Raw genomic sequence first — 12,389 nt, 5'->3', positions numbered from 1 at the left:
GCTCCCTCACAGTTATTAGAAACTCCCTCTGGCTTCAAACCACAGCCTCAGCCCAGTTCTGAACCTTGGGTCCCATCCCCTACCCCAGCGTAGCTGCCTGGCTCTCTCTGACTTGGTTTGGTTCCATCCACACCCCAGGGAGTGCCAGCCCCACAAGGTGGTCTCCATGGAGATGGCAGGTCCCTTATCCGTCCACCTCCCTAGGGGGATGTCCAGACTCCTGCTGGACATCTCCATGGCTGAGAACACCCTCCAAAACGATGCCTGTGTCCCCCAGGCCATGCCAACGGTCTGGGCTCCTAGCCCTTTGTGGGGCATCCCCAGGCGGTTCACGATTGCTGCCTGTCCTCGGTGTCATGGTCATTCACAAAAACCAGACGAATCAGTGAGGAGCTCTATAGTGCATCCTAAGTCCTGGGAAGATGTGGGCTGGGGGAACCCCCATCCTTTCTTTCTGGGCAACGGCATCCCAGTACCTACTTGCCCAGCATCACCAGCTGCTCCAGCCGGAGTGGTGGGAAGCAGACAGCAGCTCCTACGTTTGCCTGCACACTGCTCCAGAGGATGCAAGCTTGGCTCTCCCGGGGATGCCTTCTCCACGCCCTGGTCTGTCCTCAGAGCATAACAGGGACGACTGGAGCTCAGCAAGCCCCCAGCTAGGAGCATGGCCCCCATCCCTCTCCTCACAGACCCTCCATGCTGAGAGTTAGCCCCTGGAGTCCCACTGTGTGGTTTGCTGGGGGTGAAAACCCTCCTTCACTTGGCGCCCTCCCCACCCCAAACCACTGGAACACAGAATAAAATCACAATAGATTAAACACTTATAATGAAGCAATTCCCATATTATTTCATTTACTCTGAGAGAAATAGTCTACTTTTGCCTCCATCTTATGATGAAAAAGTTGAGATTTGGGGAAGGTGTTCTGTCCAAGATCGCATTGTTAAGATGGTGTATTAATCTGTTTCTCTGTGTATCAAAGAAATCTTACGGATCTCAATGACTTGCTGGGGGCGGGGGGGCGGGTAGCCAAGGATGGCAAGAGAGGGCCAGGTCCAGCCCAGCACCAATTTCCCTAAGACCCACAAGCTAAGAACGGTTTTTATATTTTTAAGTGGTCAAAAGAAAAATTTGCAAGAGGACTATTTTGTGACATGAGAGATCTGTGGATATTCCAAATGTCGATGTCCATAAATAAAATGTTATTATAGACGCGGCCACCCTCATTTGTGTACGGATTGTCCGTGGCTGCTATGCCCTACACCTTCGGACTGAGAGTGCTGCAACAGAGACCATCTGGCCTTCACAGTCTAAAATAATTAGTAGCCAGTCCTTTAAAGAAGAAGTTAGCCAAACCCTGCCAACATTGATTTTTCTCACTCGCAGTTCTCTGGGTTGGAGAGGGCTGTTTCTGGGCTGCGGGCTGGCTGGGGAGAGGGGGCTCCGTCTGCACCCGTCTGGGGCCAGCAGGAGCCAGGGCACGTCCGTCTTGGGGTTGGCAGAGGAAGTACAGCAGAAATGATGTTTTGGAACGTTGGTGAGGTCCAGAGCTGAGGGCCCGGAAAGAATTCTTGTGATGTCTTTGGTACCAAAAAAGGTGATTTTTATAAAAGCCAGTGGACAGGATCTGTGGACGGAAAGGTCTGTTGCCGTGTGCTGCCCCGGGACTTTGGGGTTGGCGGACGTCAAGACAAAGCAAAGTTTCAAACGGACTTTGATCTGTTAAACAAGACTTCCAGGACCCCGGAGGCCTGGCTACTGCCAAGCTAAGGTTGTTTTTCCCTCTAGCAAGGCACGGATATGAAAACACTTGGGGGGGTGGGGGGCACCTGGGTGGCTCAGTAGGTAAGCTTCCAGCTTCGGCTCAGGGTCCTGGGATCCAGCCCCACATCGGGCTCCCCGCACCACGGGGAGTCTGCTTCTCCCTCTCCCTGTAGTTCCGCCTGCTTGTGCTCTCTCTCTCTTTGTCAAATAAATAAATAAAATATTTTAAAAATAAATAAATAAAATTGAAACAGGTGGGAGTTTTCTGGAGGAACGTGACACTCTGCCTGCCTCAGGTAGTTGTCGACGGGCTGCAGGTTCTAAGGTCACCTCATTTTCCCTACATTTCCTTCTACCTTTGTCTCCTACATCAGCTGAAGGCCTCACCTGGGACCTCAGGGTCCCTTCCCCCACAGCCACCTGTGCTGCCCGTTCCAGCAGGCGGGACTCCAAACCCACACACCCAAGAGCAGCAGGGTCTGAATCTGATACAGGGAGTGCGTGGAGAGTGGGAAGCCAAGATCTCATTCATTGACCACAGGTGGGGACCCTGGATTTGAACTCAGGGCCCTCTGACTCAAGAGTCTGTGTTTGTCCTCCTGCCTCACTGAGTTCTACCCTGGGCAAACTGTCATAGGTGCAGTAAAGACAAGAAAGAGTGGAAGAACCTTCGGGGCGGGGAGAAGGCAGGACGATTTTCCCATCGCTCTCCAGCCACAAGGGTTATTCCTGAGCACCGCTGGGCACCGTCTCAAGGAGCCACACAATGAGTCAGTGCCTGGGGACAAGCAGAATGGCTTCTTCGGGAGCCGCTGGAAAGCCTGGGGCCAGAGCTGGCCAGAGCACTCATTCCTTAGGAATTCCATCGTGGGTAACTGAATAGCGGCCCGTGGGAAGCCAAAAAATCCCAAAGACCATTCCTTTCCATTCCCCAGCCAGGCATCCTTCCAAACAAACTGCTTGCAGAGTCAGACTAGAAACAGGTCGTGTGTGTCTGGAAGCACTTACACACCCGAGGGGAAGGGAGGGGGAAGGGAACTCTACCATCCACCTCTCCCACCCACTGCCAATTCCTCACGGAAGCAGGAAGGAGCAGACCCTCTCCGGAGCCTGCTGCTGTGAGAGATGAGACCGGATGGAAGTGGGTGGAAGTCGGAGCCGGGAAGTCTTGGCCGTAGGCACGGGAGAGGGTGATGAATGGGTGCGGGCACCGCCGCGGGCCCATTCTCGCCGTCATCACGGAATCGGAAGCTCGCCAAGCCATCCACAGGAGGCAGTGAGAATTTATAAAACAAGTACATGCTCCTCACTCCCATAGCTGCTGTTTTGAAAGAAAGACGCCGGGAGAAAAGACATGTAGCAAATCACAGCGCGAGGCTGACATGTTGTGGAACACCGGGAGACAGAGCCGATTTTCTTGTCAAGCTCCAGTGAAAATCAAAGATGCTGAGAAGGGGTGGACGGAGAGGACCCGTGAACAGCACATGTCAGAAATACTGGACTTGACGAGATGTCTTCGGGGCTCAAATCCCGACATATGCTATCCTTCTGAGTCGTAGTCTGGATACAATCAGATACAATACTTCCATACGGAGAGGAATAAAAACTACCCCTTCCTGGGAACTCATCTGCGCCAGGCACAGCAGGTTTCCAAGCCCAGGTTCCCGTTAACCCTACGTGTGAGGGAGACGTAACTGTGCCACATGACACATGGGGGAACGGACTGAAACAGAAAGGTTCAGTGACTGGCCCGAGGCAGCCCAGCTCACGGGTAATAGGACCCAATGTTGAAAATTGGATTTGCCGGAGTCCAGACCAGTGTTTTTCATTTATGACCCAGGCTCCTAAAACATGAGGTTAAAACACTTTCCCTCTAAGTGGACGTAATTGAGACAATTTATGTCACTGCAAAATTGTTTTGCAAGATTAAAAGCCTCCCAACTGTGAACTCCCGGCAGCTCTGACTCACTACAGGTCAAGATTAGCATCTGTCAAATCAACCTCCCCAGTTTGTCCTGCTCCGTTTACTACCATGATGAGCCTCACTGGGCAGGAGTGAGCCTTGGGGGACCCACACCCAGGGGGCTCTCCCCTAGCTGTTTCCTACCCTTTCCCTCCCACATTTGTTATGAACATTTTGAAATATGCAGCAGAGCTGAGGACATTGACAAAGACGCACAGACCATCTGGATTCTACCTTGAATGCTTAACTGCTCTGGCGCTGTTACCCATCCATCCCTGGGGCCAGAAGCTTGGCTCCTAGACCTGTCTTGAGAACGTAAGCAGGACTATAGTCGTATTAGTTGCATTATTAACTCAGCTCCACGTTCTGTTTTGGTCCCTACTTAATTATGTTTTATGCACCTGTTAACCTCATGCACGGTCAATCATTAACTTTGCCTTTTTACCCCTACTCCCTGTTTACGCACTGGTTGTAGAAACCTAATGGGGACCAGAAGGTGACATTCGTCTTGACGTATTTGCTCATATCAGGTCCTAAATAGGGCCTCGTTGTCCGGAAGAGTTTCTAGAACCCCCTCACTCAAGCTTTCAGGAGCCCCCTTACCCACCTCTTACGTATATAAGCTGTCCTAGACTCAGTGAGGCAAGCAAGGCAGCTTTGGGAACAATCCCCTGCCTTCGGGTCCATCCAGCTGCCCTTCCAGTAACAAAACTTTCTTTGCTTCAAAACTGGTATCTCAGGAGCTCCTGGGTGACTCAGGTTATGATCCTGGAGTCCTGGGATTGAGCCCCACATAAGGCTTCTCCCTCTCCTTTTGCCCCACACCACCCCCTGCCATGTTCATGACTGAGCACACGCTCTCTCCCTCTCTCAATAAACAAATAAAATCTTAAAAGAAAACTGTAGCTAACTGAAGCAAGAAAAAAGACAAACAGTATCAAGAATAGAAAGGGGGACCTAACTCCAGACTTCGTAGATTTTTTAAAATTACATATGAACGCTGTGAGCAACTCTATGTCAACACGTTTGAAAATGTAGATGAAATGGAGAATTCTCTGAGGAAATGTAAATTACCAAAACTGACTTAAGGAAGGAAAACTTGAATAAAACAATGAACATTAAAGAAATTGAATCAGTATTCATGTTTCTCTGCTTCCCATTCCTCAAACACTGGGAAGAAAACACTTGTTTCAGGGGCATCTGGCTGGCTCCGTTTGTGGAGCGTAAGACTCTGAGTTTGGGGTTCAAGATCCACGTTGGGCATGGAGCTTACTTTTGAAATAAAATGAACAAATACTATCCTTGTTTCGGAAGAAAAAAGGGGAGGGAATGGGAGCCATAGCACCCAATCTTATCTAAAGCCAAAACCAGACAAAGGCCATCAGGAGAAGGAAAAGTAAAGACCTCTTCCTCCTTCTGTAGATACATGCAAGATACGGAAGTTAAATAACAGTAAATTTAACTTTGCCGACCTCAAACAAAATTGGTTGTGTTTTATTTCAGGTATGTAAAAATAGTAAGATCACAAACTCTCTTAGTGTCCTTCAGGTTAAAAGAGAACAACTCTGTGACCATCTTAATGGACCCAGAAAAAAACACCCAATACAAATCATAGTCACTTTTTTTTTTAAAGATTTTATTTATTTGACAGAGAGAGACACAGCAAGAGAGAGAGGGAACACAAGCAGGGGGAGTGGGAGAGGGAGAGGCAGGCTTCCCACAGAGCAGGGAGCCCGATGAGGGACTTGATCCCAGGACCCTGGGATCATGACCTGAGCAGAAGGAAGACGCTTAACTGACTGAGCCACCCAGGTGCCCCCTTGGTCACTCTTGACTTTAAAACACTCTAACAAACTAGAATTAAAAAGTAACTTTCCAGGGCACTTGGGTGATTCCGACAGGTTAAGCATCTGACTTGGGATCAGGTCATGATCCCCAGGTTCTGGGACAGAACACTGCGATGGGAGTGGGCTTTCTGCTCAGCGGGGGTGGGGTGTGGGGTGGTCCCACCTCTTCCTCTCCCTCCGCCCCTCCCCCCTTATGCTCTCTTTCTCTCTCTTTCTCTCTCAGATAAATAAAATCTAAAAAAAAAGGAACCTTCCTACCTGATTAGCAGGATTCATCAAATATGTATATAATTCATTAATACGTATATAATGGTGACATTTTAGGAAGAGTTTCAATAAAGCCCTAGGAAGGGGTACCTGGCTCTCTTTATGGTAGGGCACACTCTGTTCATCTTGGGGTTGTGAGTTTGAGCCCCATGTTGGGTGTAGAGATTACTTTTACAAAAATCTTAAAAAAAAAAAAAAAAGCCCTTGGGAAGGCGATGGTCCCACTTCTGTTCAACCTTGTACTGAACGTCCTGAGTGCACTTGACCCGTGCCAGGGGCAGGGCACACAAATTATCATAGGATCTAACCAGCAGGGTAAAATGCAGGCCCTCGTGGGCCTGATGTATTCAGGGAAACAAGCAGGTGGAGACAGATCATGTAATAGGATGGAGCCATAGTGGGGTGGCGGGTAAGGTGCCCGAGAGGAAGGGGGCACCCCACGATCTCTGAGGGGGGCCTAAATGATAATTTCCCAAACAAGTTAAAACAGGAATATCACATCTAAAATGAGTTTGCAGAAGTAATTTTTCCAACGTGTTAATTAATGAAGAAACCACTAAGATGTTAAGACCAGTTGAGAAGAGAATGTGAAAGTCGGCCATGCGTGCAGGCAATCAGGAATGCTGGGATGGCTTTGCTGGCTGGAGCCACAATGCTCGGTGCTCCACAGGGCGCTAAGACAGAAGGTTTGATGGCATCTTCTCCCGAGGACAGACACCAGTTGTAACTCTGTGGGACAAAATGCATTTGCATTGTTATGGACAAAAATTATCTCCATTTCTCACGACTTAACTTCCCCCCTATTCCGAGGTGTAAACTAGCCTCCCATACATACTCCTCCAGAGCCAGGTGGGCCCTGGGGAGGGGGCTGCGCCCACACCCCACGGAAAGTTCACTCGTACTTGCATCCCTCTGCCCATTTCCAATCGGACAATCCCTCTTGGCAGGGATTAGAGGATCTCAATCTAGCAAACTACCACCCGGGAGCTTTCACTTTTTATGTTTTTAAGATTTTATGTATTTGACAGAGAGAGAGCACCAGTGGCAGGCAGAGGGAGAGGGAGAAGCAGACTCCCACAGAGCAGGGAGCCCGGACCAGGCTCGATCCCAGGACCCCTGGTCAAGACCTGAGCCCAAGGCAGACGCTTAACCAAAGGAGCCACCCAGGCAGCCCTGTGAACGGGGAGCTTTTAAACATTCTGATTCCCAGGCCACACCCCAGACCTACAAAATCAGTATTTGTGGAGGGCGGTCCCTGGTGTCAGGCTCCTTAAAGCTCTTAGGTGATTCTGCTGTACTTCCAAAGAACCACTGCCCGGAAGACAAACAAGCAGGAGCAGAAGGCCAGCTCCCCTCTCCTCCCCTCCCCTCCCCTCCCCTCCCACTCTCCACTTACCTCTGGGCCCCACCCCTTCCCTCCCCAGCTCTGCCCCATCCCTCCTCTCTGCTCCTCACCCAGGCCCAGCTGGGCTTCCACAGTGCTTCTGGGGGGTGGGGGATGGGGGGTGAGGGGTCCTGAAACTTGCCTACTTTTGTGCAGAAAGCACCAGGTGGTGGCAGCCCAGGACAACCCCCCTGCAACCCCACCCTGCGGGATGGTCCGGGAAGATGGCATCTTTTGAAAATGTTTTCCTCCAACACCCAGAAGGAACCCACAGCTTGAGAGCAGCAAATGAGAAGAAATCCATCACCCTCAGGAAATTGGTTCCGGCAGCCCCGCAGAGTGGCAGTAATCAGAAGCCCTTTGAGTGCCCCGCTAAATAAATAGGTTTAAAACTAATGCACCAGCTGCTGCAGGAAAGCATGTACCCCAAGATGGGTGGGCTGTGGGGCTGCCCATATCTGCTTGGCAAGGGCATAAATCTGGGCACATGAGGGGGTCCAGCTCCCACTGGCTGCTTTCACAGAAGGCAGAATGAGCAAATAAATCTACTCTCAGCCTCCAGAACATGTTTTCAGCCCTGGGAGAGCTGCAAATCCGGGGCAGGGTGCTCACTCCTCAGAGAGGGGGTGTGCTGGGGAGCATCAGGTTCAAAGGCAAATAGTACCCAGGACTCCCTGGGCCCCAAAGGGAAGTCTCCTAAGGTAGGTACGGAAGGCAGCTCTTGTCTGCTGAACCCCGGGCTTGCTGCCACCCCTTGGCCTCTGAGCAAGGACACTGAGAGCCATTGAGTGGTGACAGGGCTTAGCCAGGTCCTCCTGGGCCTCTCTGAGCCACCAGACCGAAGAGCGCGTTGAAGAGTCCTCATTAAGATGAGCTGTGGGAGTCACTCTGAACTACTAGGCAGCACTCCAAGCCTGGGCACTGCTCCTCTCCCTCCATTGTGACTCTTGTAAGACAAGCCACTAGTCTAAGAGCTCGTTTGCTACATCAAAGTGACAGCGGGTCTTGCAAATCAGTGAATCACAGCCAATTTGCAGAGTTCCTGTTACAGGTACAAATGTGCCCGGTGTTTGGAGGGGACATTTTGAAAAGAAGGACACAGAGAAGCACATCTGTGATTTCCGAAAGCATCACTTCCTGGGCACCAGCTGTCACCTGGCCCTTTCATCCTCCAGCCTCCAAACACCCTGCACAGCACCAGGAAGCAGAGACCAGAGTCACCTCCCCTTTCCCTCCAGCAACAGGAGCACGCAGTTAAAAGACAGTACGTTTTGCAAACTCCCTTGTAGCCAAATGTGACAAATCAAGGTGCCTGCAGGGCTGATTCTTGCCTGAGGCTCCGGAGGAGAAGACTTTCCTTGCTCTTTCCAGCTTCTAGAGGCTACTGCATTCCTTGGCTCATGGCCCCCTTTCCCCACCTTCAAGTCCAGCAGCTTCCAGGGTCACGTCTCCTCTCTGTCTCACTCTCCTGCTTCTGTCTTACAAGGACCCTTGTGATGACGTCAGGCCCACCTGGACAGTCCAGGACCATATCCCCATCCCGGGGTTCCCAGCTTCATCTCATCTGCAGGGTCCCTTCTGCACTGTGAGGTGACACATCCGGGGTCCGAGGACTAGGGCACGCACAGCCACGGGAGCGATTGTGCTTTTCATCCCAGACCTACTACACCCCGTCCCTCTGACCTCACACATGCAGATGACTTCCTGTGGGAGCTGTCCCCTCTGTGCCCCTCCTCAACCCCACCCCCTGCACCAGAGGGGAGAGGGGCGGGCCGGGGGGTGGAGCCAGAGTTCCAGAGGCCCGACCCCGTCCCTCGATGGGGTTTTTGAGCCCCTGCAGCTGCTCCGCCCGGGGACACCGGGCACAGGAAGGAATAAGTGCACTTTCTAATGCGACTCGGCCTGGGTTTCTGTCACCTGTACCCGCGAAACCACACACTCTGTCAGGAGACTCAGGACACATGCGATCCCTGTCCGGGCTGCTCGGGCCATCCCTGCTGGAGAGGCCAGAAGGAAAGCAGAAGGCGGGCGGCTTTTGCCTTTTGGCCGACTGGAGCAAGTCACCATTTGCCCCAAGTGGGGCCTTTGGCACGTCCACAGTCCTCTTGACTGGAACATAAAACCCCGGTCTTTTAGCGTGGGATGTCATTCAGCCCTAACCAGAAGCGAAGCACCGATACGTGTCACAACTTGGATGAGCTCGAAAGCAGGGGCCCCATCGCGGCTGGCTAGGACCCGCCGGCTTCAGCCCCTTTAAGACGACTTTGGAGGACCCAGTTTCAAAGCCCGGGGCGACTCTCTGGCCCCCGCCTCTATGGTGCGTCGTCACTTCCGGCCGGAAGTGCGTGTGCAGCGCGGCTTCGGCGCAGGGGGCGTGGAGTGAGTGGAGGCGCGCGCTTGCTCGTGGGTAAGGAAGGGGAGTCCTGGCGCGGGGCGCGGGGTGACGCGGGGGTCTCCGCCGCCACCGGCCCCAGCCTGGGTAGCAGGGCCTCGGACGGGGAAGGCGGAGGGGGCTTGGGCCGAACTCAGGCTCCGACGCCGGGGCGGGGCTGCGGCCGGGCCGGGGGCCGAGCGGGGGTCTGCGGAGCGCGTGGGCCGCGGTTGAGCCTCCGGTTCCTGGAACCCGCCGTGCGACTCTCTCTCCCCAGGGTTCGTCAGAAAACGAGAACTTCCAGCCCCCGGCGGTGAGACGCGGGCAGGCCGCGGGCGGGGCGAGCCCTCCGCGCTCGGTGCGGGAGTCTAGGTGCGTGGGTCACGCGCCGGGACGGAGAGTCTCGAGGCCGATGGTCTGGGGAAAGGCTCCTGCGTTGCTGAACCCGCGCGGCTGTGGGTGCAGCCTTGTACCAGGCAGCCCGAGCCTGACCTAGAGAAAATTCCCGGGAGCAGTGCCCCCCGGGGTTTGAATTTGCAGTAACAGGTGTGAGCATTCTAGCAGCAGTTTGGTGATCATGTATGATACTGCAAACAGGCCGCACGCCGGGGGGGCCTTAGAGTTGGTACCGCGGAGCAGAGTGGACTTCGTGCGTACCGACGGGTACTCGGCCATGCGCCATTCCCAATGTTCGTGCGCGCAGAGACGGACGGGACAGCCCAGGCCCTTGTGCTCGGGGGAGCTTCGGCCCCGCTGGGGAGATGAGATCAAATGATGGCCCTGCAGAGGGTGTAATTCAGGCTGAGGCCAAAACCCCGAAGGACATCGCGGTCCCGTTAGCAGCTACATCACGAGGAGCAGATGGCGGCCTGCCTGAGCTAGACTCTGAAGGACGAGCAGGAGTTCTCTGGAAGGCTGGGGTTCCGCAAGTGCAAAGGCCCAGCGAGCTAGCAGACGTGGCCAGTGTTGGAGCCGGAGGAAGGCCATTGTAACCCCAACAGCAAGGGGAATGGTGTGGGGTGAAGCTGAAAAGTGGGGAGGGGCCAGACCACGCAGGGCCTGTGGCTCACAGGAGTATTTCAATCTTTCCTAATCACGCGGGGGGGCCATTCTGGGTCGTAAATGTTTCTGATTTTAAAGAGGATGAGGTGCTAACGTCTGTAATCTCACGAGAACACCAGATACAAAACAGTGCCGTCCGTGGAGCTTCTGCAGTGCTGGACATGGTCTGGGTCTGCCCTGTCCCGTAGAGCAGCCACAAGCCACGTGTGGCTGTCGGACACTTGGCAGTGTGGCTGGTGTTGCCGGGGGACTGGGGTTTTCATTTTAGTTTAAATGTATGTAACCCCGTGTGGCCAGTGGCCATGATGTTGGAGAGCACAGGTCTAGCGGGTATCGGAGACGCAGGAGCCCCTTTATTGGAATCGAGCCGCACAGAGACTAACGTCTCCTGCACCTCATCCCCTCCCGGGTAAAGGCTGAGGGATTCTGCTTTTCAGAGAGTCCTCCCGTCTTCTGACCAGCTCACACCTACCAGTGCCTTTGTGCTCTTGGCTGGAAGGCCGTGTGCTCCTCGCGAAGTGACTCCATCCCTTGGCCTCCTGGGTGGTCGTGAGCACCCGGATGGAGGAGTGCCTGCAGTGGCCCGGGCATGCTGTCTGTGACCGGGGGAGCAGGGTGGGGTTGGAGGAGTCGCGGTGTTGTGGGGGGGGCTTAGAATCTAGAGAGGTGGGCATGGTAAGTGCTGTGGAGCCACAGGAAGGGACATAGCCAATAGGACATAATGGCATGTGACCCCGTGGGGACATAAAGGCTGTTTCCTGCTGATGACACGTGGCAAAGGGCAGGAGGGGTGGACGTGCCTGAGGATGTGGGCAGCTCGTGAGTCGGGGCCAATCTGGGGAAGCATGTGGCTGTGGGCAGGGAAGAGAATGTAGGAACGCAGAGGCTGGGGTGGGGTTTCGGGGCGTTGTCAGAGCCCAGCTTCATTGCGGCTTCCATGCAGGCAGGTGTCTGAGGCGGGCCCCAGGTACTGTGCAGATGATAGCCGGAGAGGGAGGGGGTGGGTATGAAATCCCTGTGGTTGCCCCCACCGACCGGGGCGGTGGCCAGCCCCGCATGGAGCCTGCAGACCTGAAAGGAGGAGGGGCCGGTAGACGCGGGGTCAGTGCAGGGCACCTTCCGCGGTGTATTCCAGGTGGTAAGATCTCGGGGGGTGTTTTATGGTGCTAACGGACTTACGAAGGCAGAATGAAAACTGATGGAGTGTACTTTCTTTGCAGGTGAGTTCACGGGAAGATCTGTGTGCGGGGTGAATGCTTCCGTGTACCTGAAGTGTAATTGTTGGGGGCTTGGAACTTTCCAGCTTCCTTGGGTTTCATTTACTCGACCATGTAGCTTCTGAATGCCGACCTGCTGAAGACCCTGTTTTGTATGGATACAAATAAAAGGGGTCCGTCCCCAAGGAGACTTCTTCGTGCACTTTATGGTCTTGGTCCTCACCGACCTTGCGCGCAGTGTGTCACCTCTGCTGCTGAGGTGCACAGTTGGCGGCCCGGCTCCCAGCTGAGGGGACTGAGCTGTTCGCGCTTCTCTGTAGGAAGTGTGGGCGCTGGGGCTGTCTAGAAGCGGGGGGCACGTGGAGGGAGGTGACCTCGGTCTCCGTGATCTAGGAGGAAGGGGTGGTGAGTGTAGTTTCGGGTCGTGTTCACCTTGTGCAGACTTCACTTTGGATAGAGTTTTCCAGAAAGTGGCTGCTGGCCTCAGAACTGGTCACCGGTAGCTGCTGGGCGCCC

The 12,389-nt window shown here is 53.9% G+C and overlaps 1 long non-coding RNA gene and 1 other non-coding gene across 2 annotated transcripts; both read left to right on the top strand.

Moving 5' to 3' along the window:
- The first annotated feature begins 9,310 nt into the window (after positions 1 to 9,310).
- LOC116875237 lies at positions 9,311 to 12,063 on the top strand. Its single transcript, XR_004384162.1, has 3 exons — positions 9,311 to 9,630; positions 9,872 to 9,966; positions 11,877 to 12,063. It is a non-coding gene; the product is annotated as an uncharacterized LOC116875237 (long non-coding RNA).
- Positions 10,007 to 10,193, top strand: LOC116875529. Its single transcript, XR_004384211.1, has one exon.
- Positions 12,064 to 12,389: the final 326 nt, after the last annotated feature.

This window comes from Lontra canadensis, unplaced genomic scaffold (assembly GCF_010015895.1).
Source record: "Lontra canadensis isolate GAN:19392208 unplaced genomic scaffold, GSC_riverotter_1.0 scaffold41, whole genome shotgun sequence".
NCBI lineage: Eukaryota > Metazoa > Chordata > Mammalia > Carnivora > Mustelidae > Lontra > Lontra canadensis.
The sequence above is the reverse complement of the archived record's forward strand: the minus strand, read 5'-3'. Positions and strand labels throughout refer to the sequence as shown.